Genomic DNA, 25,939 nt, shown 5'->3' with positions numbered 1-25,939 from the left:
GAAGTCCAGCCACGTTTGATTTATAACAACTATGCATTCTGCACATTCTAATATTTGATTAGAAATATTTTAGCTTCTAATTAGTTTTTCCATTTGAATTAAGTCTGACTCACAACCAGCTAGAATTAACCTAGAAGCTTGTTGATGTCAACGCATGAGGTACTGTTGCAACTTGACAGACTACAGAATATCAGTTTAGATGTAAGATTTTAGTTAAACTTACATGCATGGATAACAGAAAATCAAAGAATTAAAAGTGGTGAGAATGGAGTTCTTGTTTTTTGTTCTACCATAAAAAGCAAAATTTTTAATGACTTCTTTACAGCTAAATACAGTATGCTAGTTTTCTGCACCCAGTAATTTATCAATAATTTATTGAAGTAGATTAAACTCTGAAGTGTTTGTTCAAGACGCTTTCTATTTGTCATCATTGTTTAAGTTTCTGTGTATCTCAGTGGATGAATACCTCCTGCTTGAATCCACACTAAACATCTTTTGAGAGGAGAAATTATTCATGTCAGAGAGATTATATGTTTGCGCCACATTTTAGTGTCACCAAAATTGAAAAATACAAACCAGATCACATGTATTTGGGGGGTTAAGGGTTTTTTTAAAATCCTTTTCTCCCTTCTAATATGTGCCAACCAATTGTTCTGCATTTTGATGCTGGAAATAAATCCTCACTATCACTCTGACGCCAGGAAAGTTTTCCCCTGACTGGAGGGCTGGTCTGCTCCATGGTGTGCTTTGAGGCTAATTGGCTTTGCAGATGGCTTTTCCCCATGGTGACCCACAGCATCAGCAGTCCCAACAGACAATTTCCTTCAGCTATGATGAAATAAAATCTCACACCTGTGAACTGTTCTAGATTCCCTATAATCAGTTGACTATATGAACTCACTCAGGTCTTTGGTTACCTATCAACACTCCTAATTGGTTGTGGTCGCCCCACGTATGTCCACTGCATAGGAGCAGGTCGGTGTTTTATCAAAAGTCCAAAACTCTGAGCTTCTATCCAAGCAAGAAATTGGACCAAACCAATTTGATGTGCCTAATGCGTCTTTTGCACTATACACCATCTTAAGCTATTCTCTCTTTTGTTAATTTCTTGATGTTACCTGTTGCAGCCTTTTCTTTTTGTCCTGCTTCCAAACGTTTTGCAAAGAATGTTAAAAGTTATGCATCAGAACTTCTAAATAAGACAGTCAAACTAGCCTGACAATTGAATGAGCTTGTGTCCAGGATGTGTGGGGTCTGCAGCGATGTTCATTAGTTAGTTAGTTCCTGACCACTGTCTTGAATGGGTTTAGCAGACTACAGCAATAAACATCACAGCACTAATGTAATCTGCAACTATCCTAAGGGGGAGTCAACACTGTGCCAAATCGTAATGTGTTAGTATTGGTGTATCAGAGCAGTGAATGTGCGCCACTCAAAGTGTAATGTGGAAGAAGAGAAGGAGAAATTGGGAAACGAATAAGAAATGCAGCTGGGCTGTGATCTGAGGAGTGGATTCAACAGTACCTACAGCACTACGTTTCCCTGGAGAGGTTTACACACCGCAGACAGAGGGGAACAGATTGTGTGTATATGTTTGCATTAATCCTCCAAGACACCCTGTCTGTTTTCAGAGGTTGTCTCCATCTATGATTGTGTAAAAAGTAGGTCATGATTTTATTGTGCTTAATGATGTTTTGTCAGAGCTTAGTTTTAGGTTACCCAGGAGGCTGTTTGGGAAGCTTGGCAAGGACTACCAGCGCACAAAACTGTGAAGTATATATAAATAAAAACACATAAAAACAAGCTCAGACGCCCACAGACCGTAATGCTTCACTGCCACGTGAAATAGGCCAAATAGTACAGTATATAATAAAATGCAAAAGGATGGGCACAAGTTCAAATAGGTTTCATTCTTAGTCCAGAAAAGGCACAGGGAAGGGGTTTGTTTTTCTTTGATCTGTATGAATTAAAAATAAAAAAAAACATTAAAAGAAAGATTTTGAAAGTAGTTTTTACAAAACACTTCAAGTTAATCCATAGCAACGCAGCTTGGCAGAAACTTTGCTAAAAGCTCTAAATTTTTTGTTTAGAGATTAGATATGAAAAACACAATAATGATTATGTTCAAAGTTTAATGGCTTTTTAATCCCTTCTGTTTCAAATCTGACTGAAAATGTTGCAATTTCTAGTACTTGAGATCAGAGAAGTTGAACTGGGTTAAAATGGTAGACTATTTAAATTTGACTGTTTTAAAGGATATTTACAACAAAACAAAGGATTTTTTTGTGCGTGGTAATTAGAGAGTTATCAACTTCAACGTTCAATCTCACAATGAATCATCTTTATCACAATAACATTTAGTTCAGTCTGTTAACATTTGGATGACTTTCATTAAGTTGCTCATATACGATTGGTTGATTCACCTCATGTTGCAACAAGCAATTCATAAGGGTGTACCTAATAAAATGGCCAGTGTGTGTAGGTAAAATGACCACCTATAATGTTGTCTGACAGCTTGATTAGAATTACAAATGCATGTTGGACACCTATGCATATATTTGTGTCATGTAATGATTTAGTGCAACAGGCTCACAGAGAGCTTTAAGCCCTAAATGTAAAATCCACTCCAACCCCAACCTTAAACCAAACCACAGTGGCTAAAATATGATCTCCTGCAAGTCAGAAGCAGTCAGTCATAAAAACATTAAAATGTCCAGTTCAGTAGCGTTTTATACGGAGGGCACTATCACGTACATTCAGTATAAAACATCCAGAGACTGTTGTCCCGACAGCTTTTCAGTACCATGGCTACAGCAAGTGTTTAGACATCCCTCACAGACAAAAGCTTCCATTCGTCAAATATTCCAGCTGTTGGTTTTATCAACAGATGTGTCCAGTAACCTCAACTCCCTCCTTCAAATCAATGTCAAATCGCCCTGCTCTTGTTTTCGCTGTGTACCCAATAAAGAAGCAGAGGAGAAACTGACTCCTGCCTAACATGGCTCCACATGTTCCATAAAGCATTGTGTCAGCGTCACGTTTCAAAACTCCCGTCGGTGACACGTTGCAGCGTCTCGATCCAGATGGAATCAATTGTTCGCTGGAGGACAACGCTTTGTTTTCAAAGTCGGCTTCAGCTTCGTTGTCAATCTGTGTGTGAGAGAGCAGTGGTTTGTTTGTTGACGTGAGCAGCAGTGGGACAAACCCCAAACTCCAAACTTGGAGTTCAGCATTTTGCCCAATGTGATTTTTGAAATTTTGAGGGTTTCATGTCCGTCCATGTTGACAAGATTGAATCTGTGATCACGGCGTTGTCAGGAGTGACAGTAAACATCCGCTGGTTGGTAATATGCATTTATTTTTTTTAAATAAAAAAATAAAAAAAACACAATCCCAAATTACCAAATGGTTTATACCTCAAACACATCGTATACACTCACTGAAAGCATTTACATATACCTGTTCAATTGTCTTATGAAGACAAAAAGCGAATCAGCCAATCACATGCAGTGGTGGCAGATTTAAGTGACTAAAGCCAAGTTACAGGGATTTTTTTCTTTTATAACCATGTATTGAGTTTAAAGAGGATCGGTTATATAAAAATGAGTAGTTGACGTCTGAGGACTTTCTTCTGACAATTCTTCAATTAAAGCCAAATTTAGGCCTCATATCAACATGTCCCCACCTGAACTTTTGAAAATGTGTGTATTCATTGAAAACCCTCCATTTTGTAACTATGCAATTCCTTGGGTTGGTCTATTACATGAAATCCCACTGAATTTAACCCAAGTTTGTGGTTGCAGAACAAAGTGGTGAGATGAGACGTTCAGGGACACGAGTGCAAAATCACAAGGTTCTGTAGAATCAGAGCTGCTTTGTTGATTCAGTTTTTTGCTGTGCTTTGTGTTGAAGGACCAGTAGGGAAACCTCTCAAACTCTCAAATCCAGACAAATCATCCAGCGGCGATCTTTGAATAAATCCGAAAGCTTTACGGCTGGTTTCCATTTTCTTTATAGAAAGTTGCGAGCATCCCTTGACATTTTGTTTTTTGCAAATCATATTTCATTTTGCTGGAATCGTGTTGAAAGCCATCAGGCTCAAGTCTAAACACATGTCTGTTTCTGATCGTGTTTATTGTTTAACAGTCAAAACACGTCAATAGATATTAGGATGGAAGTGGGTTTTCTCTTCGAGTGGAAGACAGATATCTGGAGCTTGTTTTATGGGCGGACTCAATGTAAAACAACAGGCAAGGGCTTGGTGAGGTTTGTAATGTTGAGGGAAGAAAAACAGCAAACTCAGTCAAAATTAGTCTGTGGATGGCTTATTACGCTTATGCTTTGGCGATCTTTTAACAGAAACAGATGTCAAATGAACTGAACCACCAGTGGTTCTTTATGGGTTCCAACATACAGTTGAAACCAGATGTTTACATACACTGTGACACTGGCTCAATCTGGAAAACATCTCAAATGTACTCCTCCTTTGTGTGAAATCAAGGGGAAAAACCCCAGAAGAAATTACCAAATAGAGTTTTGGACCTTTGGGTACAATTTCCAGATGCTTAATGGTTTATCTGTTCAAAAATAATTTACACAAGAATAAACATTATGAATGTCTGTGTATCAAGTCCAGAAAAAACAGCAAAAAGAACAGTGAAGATGCTGGCTGAAGCTGGTGTATGAGACTAATTGCCCACAGTGAAACTAATACTGTCCAGACGTGAGATGAAAGCCACTCAGAGAGGAAGAAGCCATCACCTTAAAACAAGATTACAGATCGACTCTGGGACAAAGATGTCATTTTTGGAGACATTTTCAGTGTTTTGATCAAGTTCAATTGCTTGTAAAAGTTGTTACATCTGGAGCAAAATGAGAAACCTCGTAAGCTTGAGAACACCAGCTGTGAAGCATGGAGGTGGCAGAATCATGTGTATTTTGGAAATATTGAAGCAACATCTCAAGACATCAGCCAAAAATTCTGTCTGGAGGAACCAGCAAAAACAACAACTCATCTCACCCAAATCACAGCTTAACGTATCTCCTGTTTAGCAAATAGAAATAATTCCTAATTAGCCTGAAATAGGAGAGGTTTAGTCTGATTTCCCTTTCTACTGCAGCAGCAACATTACAAGACATCTTAGCTCACCATCGGGAGCTCGAGGGTTTCAGAAGTTTAGGTATGGCTTTTCTGACAGGAAGCCAAACCTCCTGATGTGAATGTTTTTCGTCTTCACTCATTCAGTCCAATCAAACCAGGCTCCTATCCTTAAAAACCTCTAACTGTATAAGCTGTTGAACTGTGTACACTCTTAACTTCAGGGCCTCCTCATACTCCCTTTGTCAAGGTAATGACTGCCAGATTATTGAGCAATCTGAGAGGTTTAAACGGGGCCGTGTGCCTCTAACCTACCAAGCGGAAAACTGAAAACCAAAACGATGCCTAGACGTTCTGTACATGCATAAAGCTTTGGGTTCAGGTCACATGTACAGGGACCCTCAGGAGTGTTCTCATGGTGTTCTTTGTGCAAACACGAACCGGACTTACTCTAAGGCGCCAGAACATACCCAGCTGCTTCACACTGTGCCACATCTGGAGCAGGTCTGGTAGTGGTTAGATGTGAGCGTGTGCGCTCTCCCAGGCTCCCCCCGCGCTCACAGCCACACAGTAAATCCCCTTACACATCCATACATACAGGAAACATTTCCCCAAAAAGTGCCTACCTCAGCGATGTACAACTGTTTTTCTACCACAGCCTTGTTGTGGCCCGTAACCTCCTTTTCCAATTCTGTAAAACGTGAAGAGGTTTTAAGTGGAATGAGGTGGGTGAGTAAACACAGCGCCGCTCACTCCTCTTTTCTTCTTCTTCTCCTTCTTTTGGCTTTTCTTGCTGTACAGCTCTGTATATTTTTCAGGAGCCTGACTGACCCAATTGGCAAGAAACCAAGAGTGTGGTTAGTGCTGAATAAACATGGTATCCCTCACACACACTTTTCACACACTACTGTCAGGTACTACCTTTATTTTATCTTTGTTTCCCAAAATTATATACCTACATTGCTGTGGAAAAGTATTAGACCCTTTACAGAGTTTCTCCATTTATTGCCTTTTCAAGTAGTTACAGGTTTCAGAGTACCAGACATGTGCCAACATAATACAAGAGGCAATTTTTAAATAAAATATTAAATGAATAATTACATTAAAAAACACCAGAAGGACGGGCGAATTAAAACAAAGCACCAAAGAAGAATGGGGCTAAAAATCTTCTTCAATGATGATCTGACGAAACAAACTGGAAGAAATATATAATTTGACGTAAAACTTCACAACTATTATTATCTAAATTATAAAACAAAACAGTTAAATTCTAATAGTTATAAATGTGAACCAGTAGAAAGTTATTTAAACAAGACCAGATAGGATCCCACTAAGTATGGGGCGACAGTGGAAAGAAAGCACCCTGTTTCAGACGTCATGACTAAAACCAACATGTCGTTCATTAATCTTAAAGCAAATTTCACACATGGACACCTTTCAGATAAACGAACTATCCTCACCCTTGGAAGTGTACTGAAGCAAGAAAGTATTCAAATCACCTCTGCACGTTTTGTTTTGAGTATTGCAGTAGCAAAGCAGCCAAAGACCATAATCTTGTCTAGACACACAGATGGATAACAAGATGCTGAACAAGCTGATGCACACATGAAGACAAAGGCTTAGAGCTCACCCACTAATCTGAAGCAAAGGGTAGCCGGCTACTGGGAAATGAGGTGGAAAAGAACATGACCACACTGAGCCAAAGAGGGGAAAAACAAACTTCTCCTGAAAAGTCCTGCTGATCCAGGCCAAAGTTTCCAGAGCACACCTGAAAAGAATCATTACTGTCTGACTGAATATATGCTTGACAACTCACATAGCAATATGCTTATATAGATGAATGCAGGAGAAGGATAATATAACTGAAGATCTCTTCTAGGTGGAACATTTCCGAAAAATAGTTTCACAGAATCGCATTTATTCCACTAGAAGCATGAATTTCTGTAATGACAGCACAATACCCAGTAGGGAAATTTCACCAATCAAGTAATTCGCGGTCATTTTCAGAAATATCCGTGTCCGAATTTCCATGATGCAGCAACACCACAAATCAAAACAGACCAAGTGTCAGTGTGTGTGAAGGGGAAAAAATGAATGAATGAAGCCATTATTCTGAGAATGCTTTATTCTGGGCATAGAGCAGGAGGCGCACTCATCCACTGGTGGACCGCCTGTCCCCCCTGTCCCTCCTGTCCCTCCTGTCCCTCCTTTAGCTACACTAACACAGCAGAATTAGTCGAACTTTGTTGGACTGATGTCGTCGCATAGTGCTTGGCTCTGGCTCATTTCAACCTTTTTCTATGCAGGACTAGCTCCTAATTCTTAAAGCAACAACTACATGGTTGAGACCTGGGAAGTTTAGGTGTCCTAACAGAGTAACCACCTCTGTTTTATAATTGTATGTCAAGTTTTGTGTTCTTTTTTGAACTTCCTGTTTCATTTTGTGCACAAAAATTACACAGAAATTTGCTCAGGGACAAATTTCAGACAACTTGTCTCTGCCTCCGTTTAGCTTTGCAAATAATTACTTTTTAAAAGAAAAACAATCCTCTTAAGGTAAACAGGGTTTGCCAAAATGCAAATTAGAGTACGTGTTTGAGAAGCGGGCTGCATTAGTTAATAATATAAACTTGTATGAAGTAAAGAGAATTAGCCTGTCATGGTCACTTAAACTCTCTCTATCTTTTTTTTTTTTTTTATTTAAAGGATGCCGACATTGCTGCACACAAAGAATTTGAAAAAATAATGTTGGGAGTGTACGCGGCCTGACATGAAGGTACAAATCCTGCCAGTTCACCTGAGGATGTGGGAGATTTGAAGGAAACCCATTAAAGGATTTGCGGTGATGCAGGAACTAAGATGTTGCCAATGGGCGTGCAGTTCTAATTAGCTTCATCAATACCCTGACCTCGAACAATCTGAACTATTTGAAACACAATTTGTTCAAAAAGGTGTTGATGAGGTTGAATGGGGACAAGATATCAACCAAGATACAGGTGCTAAAAAACAAACAAAATAAACCCTGCCTTGTTCATCCACTGGCGTTTCCTTCTGAATCCTGGATCAAAGTTGCACTGTCAATTTTAGGTCAGGATTTTTGGTTCTTTCACAATGTGACATTGTTGGAAATGTGTAAACTTCACACACAATTGTAGGTCAGCTATGTTTGCTTGGCAAGCACCAATAACTCTTGAGCCATACTTGCCAATCTTTTCGTCGAGCCTCACCACCCTGACTGGAATTTGTTAACTTGGACTTTCCACAGCGGCTGTACAGCAAAGCAGTGGCGCTGCTGTGATTACCGTGACTCAGAGCGCACCTTGGATCCAGTTATGCTTGGTAATAATACCAGACAGAAGTGCAACACTCTGAGTTTTTCCAAAGCTGCAGTGTATCAATTTGAAACTAACAGTAAGTGGAGAAATTTCCATTATTTTGTGACTTCTTTTCATTGGCACCAACAATGGTCCTGCCACTGTTTCTGATTAAAGTACTGGTTTCCAAAGTGCAGACTGTGAAGCCCCTGACTGCCATTATGGGAAGGTACAAATCTGACAAGAACAGGAAGTTAACTAGTGGCAAAAAGCATTTTTGAAGAAATACTTCAAAAATCGACCCAAAAATGTCAGAAAATATATACTTATCTTTCAAAAAGTCAACAGCTTGATTTACAGATCCCTTTTCTACAAAAATCAAAATACTTTCTATTTTTCATTAAAATCTTCCATTTTCAGTTAATTGTTGCGAATTAAAAAGTACAGAAAAAAACAATAAAAACAATAAAAACAGATTTTTTGTTTTTAATTTCCAATTGAAATGTCAGCCTATAAGGCAAAAAGTCTGGACACTACTCCATAAAACCATCAACCCTAACAACAATGGTTTGGTCACATTTAAGAGTCTTAAACACCCCACTCTAGCAAGTATGAGCTGCTGACAGGAATGTCCTGACCTTTAGTAAAAACTAAACCCTGTAATTTTTTTTTAAATAACTTCAATTATAATGGGAAACAAATCCAAATACCTGATTATATTAACAGTTCTCTCAGGAAAAGCTTTGCTACAAGTTGAGAAAATAAATTTATAGCACTGCTTCTTTTAGCTTTGGCAAACTGCAATAAATATTTGTACAAAAAATTGAAAATATGGTCATTGAATATTTGAAACTGTTGTTTTGGTTGTACCTGCACAGAGCCTGATAAGCAGTCAGGCTGTGAAAATCGTGACAAACACACTCACACACACACACACACCAGCAAGAGGAGAGAGGAAAGTTCTCTGTACTGTTCACACCAATTAAACTTCCTAAGCTGGCCTGTAACCATAGACATCTCAGTATGGTTTATCTCTTTCCAGATCAAGAGTTGCTCAGTCAAGGGGTGAAGACAATGAACAGAGCGAGCCGATCTGACCCAGTTTGCCGTTTTCAGAGAACAGAACATCACATCCTGGCTGTTTCTGCCGTCAAAGCCTATCTCCTCGCTCACTGGTCCTCCCCGAAAATGAAACCCTTCAGCCTGGACGCTGGGTGATCGCTATCTTTGTTTCAAGCCGTTTGGAGAAGCAGATGGCTGGAGCCAGGCCCGGAGAGATTCCTTACTACGGAAACTCTGCAGCACGCTTCCCTGTCATAATCCAGCCTTAGAAACAAACTCGTCTTTTTTACACACTCAACAAATCTTAGCAGAGATATTATGCCCAAAGATTTATTCCTATTTTAACAAAAGCCTCAAAGTTCAAAGGTTATTCCCCGTATGTGTGTGTAAACTTCAGCTGTTTCTGGAGGAGTATGGCTGAAAAATTATGCTGGGACAATTTATATGGTGGGGTTTAAGTGTAGCCCAGCAATTAGTCACAGTCAAAACAAGCCATTTATGGAGGTTCAGTGTAGTCATAAGGACATGTGGGAGAACCCAGAGGGATGGAGGTGATAATATAGGATAGGCTGTGACTATCGATTGTTTTTGTTGGTACTTTGAGATTTACCTCACCGCACCCTAATGACCCCTCAGCTCCCCCGCTCTCTCCTCCCTTACTGAGGCTCCGCTAATGCAAGGCTTACCCTAACAATTTGCAGCTGTTCCAGACTGTGAGACCAAAACAATGAAATTAAGCGCACATGAAGAAACTGCACGAACAAGCCCAAAAGCAGGGCTGCGCAGAAACTGTTCAGAGAGAAAGAGCGTGCATTAATACAGAAAACATGGAAGTAGAGTAGCTTGTATCAAAGTCAGAGCTCCTTAAATCCTCCTACAACAAATTGGTTATGTTATTTAATGTAAAAGTTATATCTGCTCTTAAGCTGAAGGATGTGGAACAAGTCTAATTTAAAAAAGGTCCAACCACGGACTGGTTTCAAATTAGTCTGTTGTCCTGTTGCTAGAAAACCTACAGAACAACTGTTGTTTTGTTTTTAACAAGTAACATTGTTTAATGTGCTGTCACTGATGTCTCTTTGATGAAATTAACTTGACTTGAATTCTATTAAATCAGTTTTTCTCCAACAAAAAGTGGGGCAACCTGGATTTTTTTTTCTTTTTTTTTAAAGGGGTTCTGTGGACATATTATCAGTAATCAGTATTTTATTTGCACTACACCAGGGGTGTCCAAAATCGGTCCTCGAGGGCCGGCATCCTGCACGTTTTAGTTCTTTCCTGGTGGTAGTAACGACCTTTCAGCTTGTCAGTGTTCCTCTTAGGCCTTCTAACGAGCCATCATTTGATCCAGGTGCGTTAAACCGGGGAGAGAACTAAAACATGCAGGATGCCGGCCCTCGAGGACCGACTTTGGGCACCCCTGCACGACACAGTCTAAGCAACCACTTAAGAAACAAAGTGAAGCTGATATGAGTGGAGATTGTTCCAAATGCATTACTACTTATCCAACAACTAAAATCTTCAAGATATGAAGATTATTTGTAGATATGCACATGTAAACAAAAATACTGCACATGGTCTCATCTTTTAAGCCACAAAGACTTGATATCGTTTTAGGGTGTACATGTCTACAAAGTAATTAGAAAAAAAGAATAATGTTCAAGAAAACAAATACTGAAATCTTTTTGGCACCAGGCTACATTCAATAGATGGCAGTACAAACATTTATCTTGTGCATATCGTCCAACTCAAGTCCAACTACTGACCTGGTAAACAGCAGGATCCAGACCGGGTCTTTGAGTCCGTCAGCCTGGTGTCTCTGTATGAATCCCCATTTTGTCATTTTTCATTGGAAACTGCCAGAACTCCTCCCTGGGGGTCTCTGTGGCTCCTGTAACAAACAATATTGATTTAGAGAAGGATCAATGGTAAATGCTGGGGTTTGATTTAATTACATTCATTCACGTTACATCTTCCAGCATCAAACAGGAAGTGATCCCCACAAAACTGACAAATACACCAACGACCCACTTTGGTCCTCGTGTCTTTATCTAAGCCAGATGAGAAAACAGCGACTGCTTCTTGAAACTCTAATTTGGGGCAGAACACAGCTCTCTAATTTACATCTTTTTGTTTCACAATAAAGACAAAATCCAGAAGATCTGGAGCCAGTGCTGTTTTGTTTACGCTTGGTCTACATTATTATATGAGAAGCTTGACTTTTATGATTGTGGGTCTGTGCCGGGTCTTTCTGCAGCACCCAGGCTGGAGTTTGGGGGGCCTCCAGTGTTGTGGCTGTCGCCTCGGCCGCCTGTTTTCATACTCTGCTTTTATTGGAGGCTTATTGGATTGTTCTGGGATGTAGGCTCGCCACAAAGCAACACCATGGCCGGCCTGCGCCGGCTGTTCTTCACAGTGAGGAAGAAACTTGGTCTACATAAAAATTCTTCAGGTTTGTTTAAAAATCTACAATGTGCAGAAGATGGGCTGGGCTTTTTACGTGGATACAGTTGTTAATAGAGCGGTGCATAGTTTTCTGAGGCTATCATAACTTTTCAGGGTTTGTTATGATTTTGCACAAGGCAACACCCAAAAACAAACAGATCAACGGGTTCAAACTACATTTTGTTTGAGGAGCTCTGAAGGAAACACACCCACTCACAGGAAAAGGTGATTATGATTTCTGGGTTATATCCTACCATGAAAAATAATACATACCCCAACATTTGAACCAATTTTTAACTATGTGTCCAGTTACAAACAGAATGTGATTGATGCTGAGCTCTTATTGGCCATTTGATTAAATACACTTGATCAATAGCAATACAACTAGCCAGTAAAAAGGGATATACCATCCCAACACGTTGATTTGTTCCTGTATCATCCACCATGAAAACAAACTAATTAGATGGTTTGTAAGACATCCGAAGCAGTTAAATGCTTCAGATGTCTTATAACGTTTTATTCATGAGTGTGTTGGAGCCTCAAGAATCAGAAGGAAAATGAAGCCACAGGGTCGCCATAATCGGGCAATAACAGGTCAGAATCTGGTGTAAACATGCGAGCCTGGATCCATCCTGCATTGTACAAACGGATCAGGCACAGTTTGGGCCCCTTGGTGTCAATTGAGCCTCAAGATCGTCCGACATCGAGGACTGTTTGACATTTTGGAAAGGAAACCTCAATGATTTAACCAAAACAGATCCATCCAGCTATCCATTATCTGACACGCTTATCCCTAGTGGGGTCGCAAGTGGTGCTGGTGCCTATCTCCAGCGGTCAACGAGCAAGAGTCATGGTACACCATGGACAATGTTGATTTTGTAGTCAAAAGAGTCAAATCTTTTGAGAAAAGCTTCATGTGATAAACCATGCAACATCTGATTGCCCTGCATTAAGGTATATATGTCTTTAAAGGTAGATTGGGGTAAACTAAAAGCAGACTATGACAAAGTTACTCAGTCTGTACTGTTCTGAGTGATTTCTATGTATCATGTGAGGACAAGGTGATTCCAGCTATCAAAGGAGGATATTATCAAAAAATGAAAAAGATGAACACTGCCCTCCAGTGGTCATGGACGACTTAAGGTCGGATGGTCTTTTTTTTATCATACAAAAAAACTGAAGTTTTTGAGATTTCTTGATCCAACATCATATCAAGTGAACATGTAATGTTAAAATATAATGTAGAACCTGAATCATTTATTAATGATGCAGCAATCTACAAAAAGGACATGTATAGAATGTGTACTTCTTGAGGGAGCCTACATCCTGCAGTTTGCAGAAAGATTCTATAAGTCTGCAGTAGCAGCATCAAAGCCAGGGACTTAAAAAGTCTAGACAGAGTGATAGAACAGGCTAATTCTGAAATAACTCTGGAATATCTTCAGATTATTGTACAAAGAAGGACTCTTTATAAAATCAAGACAATTGCAGACAACCTTGAGCATTGTCTTCATGAGACTGTCTACAGTCAGGGGCTTCATCAGAGTTGCTGTAAAACAGATTTCAAGCCAATAGCATCAACAACGACTTTGAAGAAAACTGTATGATTTACAACAACATTTAATTTCCCTCCAGGTCTAAAAGTATTTTTGAAATTAATTGAATTACAGTCTTTAGGGGAAATAATTCAAGTTTCGCATCAAATTAGTCAGGAAAAGGAAAGGCTCAAATAAGAAAGTAAAGAGGTGCATCTAAAGAAATGTTTTAACAAACTCAAAAAGTGAAACAAATACAGATTAATTATTTGAACAGATATATTTCAAATGTTTGTTCAGAAGTGTCTTAACACAAATAATCTAACAGCTGTAGCTAATATCCTGGGTATGCCTCCAAATTTCTGAATGAGCTTCACAATCCTCCTAAGGTTGCAGTCAACCCCGTCACTTGTGCTCTTTTTCTTTTAAAATCACACTTTTTCCTTCCATTAAACTTTTCATTATTATGGTTGGGTACAGCCAAAACCTTTTGTAGCTTACCTTCCTTGTGGAGGACGACAGCCACTGCTGAGTTTCCCCTTCTGAGTTTAATTGCAGAAATTGATTAACTTTTTAATCATATTCTAACCTATCAAAATGAAAACAGACCCACAAAAGGCAACTTTCAACAGTTTCATCTACCCTATTTTCCGGACTATAAGGCGCATGCTAAAACATATGGTGAAAAAAAAAAAAAAAAGGTAACGGAAACAAAACAGTAAGTTTAGTTTAACTTTATTCGACTGTGTAACAATACACTCACGTTATTTTTTATTCTTCTTCCACAAATCCATCAAAGTCCTCCTCTTCTGTGTCTGAATTGAACAGCTGGGCAATTTCGCCATCAAACATGCCAGGGTCCCTCTCATCATTGTCGGAGTAAGTCTCGTTGCCAGGTGGCTGTTCAGCAATGATGCTGGGTTTCGCGAAAGCTCGGACAACAGTTAAGGCAGACCCATTAGCCCACATATGGTGCCGTAACTCGCCCGGCGGCCTCCCAGTCTCAGTAAACGTGTCTTCGCAGTCTGTCATCCATCGCTCCCACGCCGCTTGCAACTTCTTTTTGAACGCCCTGTTTACACCAATGTCCAGCGGTTGGAGTTCTTTTGTTAATCCTCCCGGAATGACAGCAAACTCCGAATTAGCTTGCTTCACTTCCTTTTTTACAGTAGCAGTGAGATGGGTGCGCATGGAGTCGCAGATAAACAGGGACGGTGATGCTTGCAAAAACCTGTCTGGTTTTTACCGGAGGTGTATGCTGCAGAACTCGGACAACAATTCTCTGATTGGTTTATTTCTTCTGGCGTACGTACTTTACGTATTACGTAATGTCCTCTGATTGGTTTATCGCTGCCAGCGTACGTACTGTACACTTTATGTCTCTGTGTCAGGGACAGATTTTGGAATTCAGTGCACACATAAGACGCACAGGATTATAAGGCGCACTGCTGATTTTTGAGAAATTTTAAGGCTAATAGGTGCGCCTTATAGTCTGGAAAATACGGTAGTTTATATTTCCTCACCACCAGAGGGAGCCAGACTCTGTAGGTCTGAATGAAGGTCTTGCCATTCTCCCTGCTATACTTTTAACCAACACATATGTTGTTGTTGTTGTTGTTGTTGTTTTTAAAGGCTCTGTTACCAAGCAAAGGCTGAAGCAGAAGACTTGGCTCACGGAATGAGGTCTAAGCTCAGGGACATGTGCTTCTTGTTTCTTCTTTTCTGACTCCTCCCCGACTATCACCACAAAAGAACAATAAAACAAACGCTTTGATATATGTGCATTATTGAATTTTGCACAGTGTCCTTTAAATGCTATAGTAACAACCTTGACAGGGACAAAATAAAGATTCAATACTTATACATTATCACCACTAGGGGGGGTGGAGAACAAGCAAAGTAAGAGCAGGTATTTTTCCTTATCCAAAGGCAAAAAAAGTACTTTTATCATGGTGACACGTTGTTAAAAGTTAAAGCAAAAAAAAAACAAAAAAAAACTGGGAGTTTGATATTTCCTGTCAGATGAATGTGCTGAGCGACTGTGTGTCTGCCACAAGCACACACACAAGCACACACACACACACACACACACACACAGAGATGTTATGTGTGACTGCACTGCATGCACATTCCTAAAGCCATCTTGCACACTGTCACATGCTGCATGGGACATTTTCCTTTCAGGAAACCTCAGAGTGGAAATGAATGAATGAGTCTGCCTTCATTGAAAAGAATACCCCTCATCATACCATCCATAGTTTCTATTAAAAAAATAAATAAAAAGTGAACATTTCTCACTAAATAACATAAAATACTTTCTTACGACTGAGCACATCTGTTGCTCTTATGTTTTCCATCTAAAGCTTTCCAGAACTAAATTCTCAGAGGTCCCAGCCCTAAGATAAATACTAAGATGGAATGGTAGTGGCACTGTAATGTCTAAATTGTGAATTATTTTGTTTAAGATGATGATAAGAAAAAATATTATTTTTCCTGTTCCAAATTTCACCATCAATTTAAGCCATGTTTTCCTATAGAAAGCAGTACTCAAGTTTTGAACCTCAAAAAACACACAGACAGGAAGGAAGGAAAAAAGTAAGGACATGAGAAAATGTAAGGAAATAGGAAGAACAAACAAGATATGGAGAAAGAAAATAAGAAAAGAATAAGTCACAAAAGAATAAAAGGAAGGAAGGAAACAAAAATTATTGAGGGCAGAAGAAATAAAGGATAGAAGTGGATAAAGAGAGAGGAAGAAGAAGGGAAGAAAAAAGGAAGGACAAGAAGGGGAAAAGAAAGGAAAGGCAAAGGAACACATAAAGGACATCCTGAAGGAAGGAACGAAGTAAGTAAAAGTTTCATTGTCAAACAAATTTCTCTCTCCGTGTAGTACTTGAATGAAACCCCACACAGTAAGATTAACTCTCTGGACATATTGTTTATAGGTTAAAAGTTTGGCTCCTATCAATTCCTTTAAAAGCAGGGAAACCTTCATCCTTCATTTTTGTATATTTACCTTGTTTGTTTTGTCTGCCACTCATGGTTTGTCTCTTTACTCAACTCTTACCTTGGATCACTTGTCAATAAACTCTAGGATCGGTGGGCACCATCACTTGTGCATGTTTTTCTCCTTGTTGTTGGAGAGGGCCCACAGTTTGTCTTAGAAGCTACTAAGGATGTTCATCAAAGACAGGAGGCCTTTTCTGTCAGTGCTTGCTAAGCAAGACGCTCTTGAACCTTTTAAAGTACTGTAATGTTTGATTTGAGTCCAATAAAGAGCATGTGTTTTCCCCAACTAAATGGCTTCCAATTCAGCAGTGAAATCATCCATTAGTCAGCAGGAACACACCGCTACTGTGACTAACTTGGATGATGAGTTCTCATCTACTTGTGGGCAGAACAATAGCCGTTGATTGCATTTCAGCAATCTCCCACGGTTCGAGTGTTGGGAGCATGTTAAGGCAGCCCTGGACTTCTTTCTCCACAGGATTTTTAGTGACAGTCCAGTGGGTTTTAGTCGTTAATGGCAATGTTTGCAATCACTGACTCACATCAATCACCAGAAGAATAAAAAGCAAGTCCTTGAAACACAAAGAACCACTGCAAGCAAATTTAGTTTCTCAGGTCTAGCCGGGTAATTGCTAAAGAGACTTGAAGCAGCTCAAGCTACTTCTAGAAGCAGGAATAAAAAGTGCTTTCCATCAGAACTGAACTGGTACAGTTCATGTTTTGACAGCTTTCAGAGCTAAACATTGTAGCAGAGAACTGAAGAGTTCCTTGGCTTGTGCAGTGGATATTGGCTGCCATATTGACCTTTTGTCAATACGGCAGCCAATACCTACCGCTATAGTTCTGTGGAGTCATGCCAAAGAGAAACTGGTAATCAGTACTAAAGCAGGGATTAACAGTACCTCAAAAAAAGATAGATTGGATGTTCAAGCAGTAACTTTCCTGATGATTGATGAACTACAGGCAAGTCAAAGTAAAGTCAAAGACAACTTTAGTGATGCGTCAAGTGTATTCAGTTTTCGGATGAAACTGCAAGGCTTAGGCTACAGAGAAGGCATAAATACATAACATGCACCATCAGTGTTGTTTATTTTTGAGTTTTTCTGTGTAGTCCTGTTCCCTGTGAGTCTGTCTCTGCGTCTTCCCCGTTGATTGTTTCCCAGGTGTGTCTCATTCCCTTAATTACCCCGTGTGTATTTAAACCCACCTGTTGTCTGTGTTCTTCGTCGGGACCTTCTCTAAGTTTGTGTAACGTACGTCCACGTCGTCTTTGTTAGTCTGCCCGCACAGTTGTACTGTGAAGTCCTGTGCTGGCATTAGCTCATCGTGTCAGTCTTTGTTGTCAGTGCTACCGGCATCTAGCTGTGTGCTTGCCTCTCGCCGTGCTGCCTGTCCTGGACTGTTTATCGAGCATATTCATCATTAAACTCATCTTACTCATCACCTTACCTGGGTCTCAGCGTCATCTCCTCACCGCAACTACCACACTTCATGACAATCAGTACATCAGTAAATCCCCGTCCACGTCTAAACCATGTCTAGAATATTTGAATAAAATCAGCTTGGGAAGCTAAAATACCAAACTGCAATGCTTGTTGACATACTATTAGTACAGCCAATCCAGGAGCGCCATTCATTTTTCTTGGTCCTGATTGGCTGTACACCCAAGAGCAGAGATAAAGAACAAGCAGCTAAAAGCCTTCTTGGAGGACGTCTTAAATATTTGGGAATTCACTATTCTGCTGTGGTTCCTAATCTGTAGAACACCACTGTACTTCCCAGAAAAGATGACAGTTCACCATGGAGGATTTGAAACACTTGGTTACATTTTCTTAGAAAAGAATAGAGACAATTTTCAGTTCCTGAGTATTTGAAGGTTAGTGCTGCAATGACCTTCAAGTGACAGATGCAAGCCTCTCTATTTATGTTCGGGGGTTACAAGTTCAACAACTGGAAATAAGAATAAAGAGCTCCAGCAGTTCCTGAAGCGGAAAACGTCCAAACACAAGTTTCAGTTTCTCCAGTCACTTAGCTCTGGGGCAGGAATGGACTCATGGTGAGATTTATTTTGCCACCGCAGGGTCACAGCTGAAACGAATTGAATTAGGACATGCGTCTTTATCTACGGATGGTTTGACGTCAAGTGTATTCATTCCAGCAGCCAATGAATTACCCTTCAGATGTAAACAAGGAGGAAACTCCTCATATAAACTCTTTCAACAGGTTGGTCTCACAGATTAACTTCCTGTTGAATCGAGGAGTTCGACCCCCAAATTGCATTTAGTGACAAAGGAAAATTCTGTGTAGGAAACTAAAAGAAAATCCTTCTCCTGAACTACAGTAAACAAATTGGAAGGAGCTGACCCCAGCCCAGCGTGGTGCTGTGGTTATCTTGTGATAAGCCCTGATTCAGTCTGTTTCCCCTCTGCAGGCTGGGTGGAAGTGTGAGAGTGGGGCCAATAAACCCCTCAGTATTTGCTTTCCCCTCAAAGAGACTATGTGAGGAATGCCGGGAATTTAACTGATCCCAAAATGTCCCGGTAGGGCTCCCATGTGCTCCTGCCCAGCTCACGTTCTGCTAACAGCCGAGCTACCTGAAACCAGACACCAGCCGACCACCCCGCCGTGGGAACGCAGGCAGAGTGGAAATACATTCATGAAAAGCTCCTAAATAGATTTCCCAGTCTTACTTGTGGGAGACTAAAGATCACAGGTACCAACAGCGCAAATATCACCAGGCTGTGCTTGGAATTCAATGTGCTGACAAAACTGAAAAAAGCATAACTTGGTATTTATTTCTTGGCATTCTCACTTGAGGAAAAAACAATAACCAGGCACTAAAAGTGCAATACAATAAGCTGAAACATATGTTTCTGAGCCACATATCTTGCCCTGTGGCAAATCTTTTTTTTATTTTTTAGAAAACATTCATCTGGAAACAAGCCATGATCAAAATTACTTTAGGGAAAGCTGATATCCTCCTTCTGAATAAAACCAAATCATAGGTAGAAAAAAAAAAAAGTTGTATAAGGTAGGTGCAAAGCCACAAATGATGAAAGCTGGGTGCCATTTTATATTCTATGGCCTCATGTGGCGATGCAGCAGAAATCTTCAGTATACTGCATGACACACAGAGGCCATGAATTCAGCTTCATTAGTCGGCATAATGGCCCAAAAAAAAAAAAAAAAAACGCGCGAGAAAATATCCCAGCAGTCATCATAAATTATACAATAACTGAGTTGTTTCTAATGAGGTTTGATTAAATGTTCCAACTTTCTTTATGATTACTTATAGCGTATGCAAGTTCAACTTAAATTGTACAAGCACTGTCATAGAAAATATCCTGAGAAAAGTTTATAAATTAAAAAGAGTGATGGGTGAATTAAATGTATCCAATGATTAAATAACTCGTGGAGTTATAACTCTCAGTAGTTTTCCGTAGGATTTTATCGGTGTATCACACCATCGCAGCAAAATACTTCATGTATTTACTGTAGGTGCAGATCTTGTAGCATCTTAATTAGTTGTACCAGGGTTTTGAACTTAGCAGGGCCATTACAACATCTCTCTTTTTTTTTAAAGTCATGCTTTGCAGATTTGCAGGATTACCTTCAAATTAAAGGTTTTGCTCTGCATTGCAACTGGATCAAATGTGCAAACATTTATTGCAGCTTATTGCAGATCCTTTATTCACTTTTTGTCATATAGATTAAAAGTGAATCACTTTCTGAATTTGTTACTCATATCAATTTAAAATTCAGGTGGGTGCAAAAATTTGTGATGGAAATATAAAGCAAACTTGGTTCATCGTTTCTTTTAAAATCAAAGTATATGTGTCTTTCAACCTAAAGCGTTGACAACAATCAATTGTTTTCTTTCTTTTAATTTCTGCCATGTTTTCTAGTCACCTTTTTTTCTGGTTGTTTCATGCCTGACATATCCAAGATGTGTAATTGTTCTATCTACAATCTGTTGTTTTTTGATCATATTTCCCCCAAATGAAGAACTTGGACTCCTAGGAGTGTTCCAACAACAACAACAAAAAAAATATCCTAAATATCCATCTGAACTGGTTTTGGCATGGATACATAAAGCAGGAGTTAGCTGGGAATCTTCGGTTTTTCCTTTTCGTAGGTGGAACATTTCACATCGGTTGGCAGCTCTGACACAAACAGACAGATGAGCGGAGGAACGGAGTTGCCAACAGCGGGATTAGGAGTTTGTTTTGACTAAATCCAAAGTCGAGCAAAGCCAACTGAAGTGATGTGAAAGAGAGCGATTTTGCTGATGAAAGGTCAAACCTGGGGTGTGCGCCTGCTCCACACTCCCGGTTGAGTGATGAACGAAGAGGCCAATGAGAGCCCTCTAGACTGAACGCCGGTGGGCACTAACGCCCACCGATATGACTGATCTCCAGCCGTTGCCGTGGTAACAGTGCTGCTTGATAAAATTCTGATTTTATTTTAAAAACGGGAAGGAAACAAAACAACTTGTTGGCCTTGAGGCTTAAAAGATAAAGAACCACATGTCATGACCTGAAAGTCAGAGTTGGATAAAAACAAAATCCATTTTTCCCCCCACCTCCTTCTAAGCGTTACATTTTAAAGTGATACAAAAAAATCATTTAGCTGTTGGTGCACAAAAAAGTCTGCGTCAATTTGAGCTTAAACAGAAAAAAAAATTCTAAAATATCCTGTATTTTGAAGTGATTTTTATTCATGTGCATGTGTGGAAGGAGACAGTTCGCCCTGATATGCTTATGTGTATTAAGGAGAGGTAACGAGGAGGGTTTGGCGTGGGTTGAGCTGTTCATGTTTATTCATAGCACTGCTGATCTCTTCACAGGTTTGGCTACCATTTGCTCTTTCATCTCATCTTAGTATTTTCTCCTTTTTTCATTTTAAATAAGCCTGAGATGGATTTTTGTCCACAAACTCTGACAATGCATTTCACATGAATCCAAGTAGAGCCAGCTCAGTAGTGGGCAGCTTTTACCGAGTTCGCACAAAAGAAGAAAGCACATGCACGTTTAGAAGCCACTCATGATGTGGACTGGTCTGTCCAGAAATAAGGAATATCGTCTTATTTCTTGCTTTTCTCCAGTAACACACAAGACACGATACAATATGGTTGCTGTTTCAGGTATCGTGATGAAGCTTTTATTTTATTTTTATTTTTAACCTTTTTACCCATCGCTTATACACCAAGATGTGCTGGCAATACAATTATTTGGTTTATTTAGATGAATTTGGGCTAATTTAATATTTTCTCTAAGCCACACAATAAAAAATGTAGGTATAGCTGGATAGTAGAAACAATTTATGAAATTTGCTAAGTAGTTTTTACTGCAACTGTTTTTTTATGCTTGTTTCTCATTTTAACTCTTGTAACTCTAATAATTTGTGTTCAACTTCAAAACAAGGTATTGACCCCGTATCATTTTGGCAGCACCATACTGTGAGCCTGTTTTGTTGCAAGTGTTGCTTTTGTGGAATAATAAATAACACAGAATTATTCAATTTGTGAATTTAATACAAATATTAGTTGGGTTGTATGTATGTATTTAAGCCTGTATTTCTAAATTAAAGTTTGTGGATGAAAGAAAATCAATTTTAAATTTAAATGTGTGCATCTACTATATTTTTGTTAAATAACTTGAGCAATATGTTGTATAAAATGTTGTGCCCTGAGAAAGACACTTGAAATAAATCATCTACAGTCAAAAACTGTTCAAATTTAGTCATTTTTCAACCAAACCTTCTGAAAAACAAACCATATTTGACCATACAGAAACATGATACACAAAAACACAACTATACAGACCATAAAAACAAACAACAAAAAATAAAGCTTACCCTCCCTGACATGTTAGCTGGTGAGAATATCGAAATGGTTCAAATCAGTCGGACAGCTCCTGAAGACCTGGAAAACAGGAAACAATCTGTGGATCCAGGAAGTGCATATTTCCCATTTTACATAATAATAATAATAATAATAATAATAATTCAATTGTTTCTTTAAACCACTGAGAGATACAACAGTACTTTACTTATTTCCAGTGTAGAAACAAAGAGGAAGTTTGGATGAGGTTTAAGTAGAACAATTAAGAACCCTGATAATCATTTACACAGATATAAAAGTTCAAATAATAATAAAGTGACAAAGAAACTAATACAGAAACATTTCAAGTTTGGAAAGTAAGAAAACATTTGTGTCTTTCTATATTTTGTTTTAAGTTATAGTCTACTCTCCTTCTCCAAGCCATAGTTCTAAATAGAAAATTAGTTCTTAATCTGTTTTTGCCTGACTAAAGGTAAAACAATAACAGACGTTGCACGACTTTAATTTTCTGCCTCTGCAGAAAATCTTCCAAATGAAAGCAGCCAGACTCTCTAAAGGACGTCGTCAGCGTCGATCCTGTAATGCATTTCAATTTCAGACATGTTGTCAGCTGCCTGCATCTTCTACCATGTGCGCTTCTATAAAAAAAAGAAAAAAAAAAGAAAAAAAAAATACAGACGCCCCCGATTGTGGGTAATGCACCGCGGTTTGAATGCCTCTGCATCAGACCAGGATGTGAAAGCAACCTTTTCTTCCTCATCACCTGCCTCCTTTTTCCTCCTCTCTGCCACTTTCACCCACGCTCAGCTTTTATGGACTCTTGTCCTGAGTGAGTGGGTTTCAGAGCGTGTGTTTGTGGGCCTTTTTACTGTGACATTTCACCCATTTTTTTTTTTTCGCTTACATTTTCTTTTGACATGTTTTTGCGTTGTCCAACTGCAAAAAGCTTCTTTCGGCCGCAGTAAGAAAGCCGTCCCTGTCATATACCGTCGTGCAGTTTGGAGTTTGGAAGAGGAAATTGGAGGAAAGAATATGGAATATTAAACTGCAGCTGAAGGCATGTTGCTGATTGGCATAATAAAATATGAAAAATGTTAATAAAGCTGGTTCATTTTGAAGGACAGGGGGTTCAATAAAATTTAATGCATGTCATTTATTAATCTTCTTTTCCCCACTTCAACCTTATCACTGTGGAAAATTATTTCATCCTATTTTTTTCTTTTTACACTTATGGGTTTCAGATCAAACTAATTGTCTGACAAATATAATTTAAGTAAATATAAAATGCAACTTTCAGAACAGTTTTTCAGACTCAGTTTGTTGTATTATGGGAGAAAATTTACATAAATCAACCTAAGTGGCCAGTCTTCTTTGCAGTCGTTGAGTTCAGACACACAAGGGAGGAGGGGTTCTGTTTATGTTCCGAATTTGGTCCAGACTTTGATTAGGCCACTTCAAAACCTCCATTTTGTTTTATTTGAGCCCATTCAGGGGCGCACTTAATTGGTGTGTTTCCAGGTCATTGTCCTGCTGCATAATCTAAGCAAGTTTGAACTTCTGCAAATGATCTGATGACTTTCAGTAAGTTGTACAGATACTAAGGGAGAAAAGCAGTCCCAACACTTACATTGCCATGCTAGGCTACTCAGAAACACTTTTAGTTTTACAACAGGAAGCTTTCAAAAAGTTCCCACCACTAAAATAATATTTTCCTAGAAGCTTTGGTTTTTCAGGTGGATGTCGGTTTTGCTCTTGAAGTAATTTGGTAGGCTGAGCACTTCTAGGAACGTTCACAGATGTTCGATGTTTTCTCCACTTGTATGCACCGGTTCTCACTGTGGTTGAATGGATTTGCCAGACCATAGAAATGGCTTTGCACACTAAAAAATGTCAGATATTGTTTCCCCATTTCTTCTTTAACTTAGATTGAGAAATGATGTGTTGCTTTTTGAGATTGTTCAGCCTATTTTATGTTGTCAGATCGGTTCTATTTAAATGATTTAGTTACTGTAGTTAATTCATGATTTAACAAGAGAGGAAGTACTTTTTCCACTTTTTCATTGGTATGAAGAGCTTGATTTTTTACTTAATAGATAAAATCCTTTCAAAACTGCTTTTTAAGGTCATCTTTGTCTGATATTAACATTTCCTTGTTGATCTGAAACATTTAGGTGCAACACAAAGCAGAACAAGACTTTCTTTCCAACCTTGTACATCGCAGCGACAGCTTTTGAAAGTGCAGCAGGCTGTGTTGGAATTAACCGAACAATTTCTCTAAAGCACAAACACTCTCCTCTCATCAGCGGGATTCACACTCGACTGTTGCCATGGCTCTGCAAATCTGCCTGCGTCTATCCGTCAAGGCCAGAGTGTTTGACAAAGATATTGTCTGGAAGCATGATTCACGTTGCACTCAATAGCCGGGATTTGTGTGTGTTGCTGCCAATGTGCGTGTGTGCGCGACACAGATAGAAATTTGTGTTTGCTCCTTCTATCATGGGAAAGAAAGCATATGAAAGCTGAGTCCAATGTTGAGCTTCAATAAAAGAGTATAAGCCAAGGATTTCTGAGTTTCTCACTGTTTAATAAGACTCAACACACGCAAGTCACCCGATGACAAAGTATCATCTTCACCTTTCTACAATTCTTTGGCGCTTTAACACCACATGTCAAGCTTTTCCACAAGCAACGCCACCCAGAATCCGGCTGAATCTGTGACATTTTTCCAGATTAACATTGAGATTTAACTGGCAGGAATAAGATGTTGCATTTCTTGCCTTTTGTTCAAATGGAGAGAACGTAGCTGCTCTTTGCCAGAAGACGCCCACGCGGCCCATGTGTTCATCTTCACTCCTCTCGTACACGAGATAAGTACACACAGCGCTTTATTATGCACTTGAAATAAAAAAATAAATAAAAAAACTGAGGCAATCGTTCGCACTGCCAGGTAAGTACAAGACTGACGGCTTATTTGGTGTCATTTTCTTCCTGAAATCCACTGGTGGACAGCACTTTTTGGGGGACTTTAGAAGGTGAAACAACACTTTTAGGAAGTCCAAAAGATTCTTAAAACTACTGAGTGTAATAAAACCTGAATAACAGACTGTGAAACCCGTTTCCAGTACGAATAAAATGTGCACAACGTAGAGATGAATCCTCCGGTCTCAGAGTTTCCTCACATATTCAGAGCAGACGTCTTACAACACACAAACTTATTATCTTTGTCACTGTTTGTTTACTTTATTTTTAATACATTCAGACAGTGCAGAAACATTCATTTGCACATAGAAGAACAATGTTTGCATAATTACCCCTACCTCTGTGGGTGCTTGAGACTTCAGCACATCTGCTCACTGCTATGTATAGAAAGTATCTAGTAGCAGCTTGATTAACATCCTTTTATACCTTATAAAAATTATTATTCACACTGCTGTGCAAACATGTTCAGATCATGATAACTTTTCTTTCTTTACAACCACAAACTTTAGTGTACATTAGTGGGATTTTATGTGAAAGATCAACACAAAAATGCAAATATTTTGTGGTGGGAGGAAAAGGACAAAATACTTTAGAACAGAGGTTCCCAAACTGTGCCATTGCAGGGGTGGGAGGGGGCGCGGGAAGCCGTCTGGAT

Source organism: Poecilia formosa, unplaced genomic scaffold, assembly GCF_000485575.1.
Source record: "Poecilia formosa unplaced genomic scaffold, Poecilia_formosa-5.1.2 Scaffold174, whole genome shotgun sequence".
Taxonomy (NCBI): domain Eukaryota; kingdom Metazoa; phylum Chordata; class Actinopteri; order Cyprinodontiformes; family Poeciliidae; genus Poecilia; species Poecilia formosa.
The sequence above is the reverse complement of the archived record's forward strand: the minus strand, read 5'-3'. Positions refer to the sequence as shown.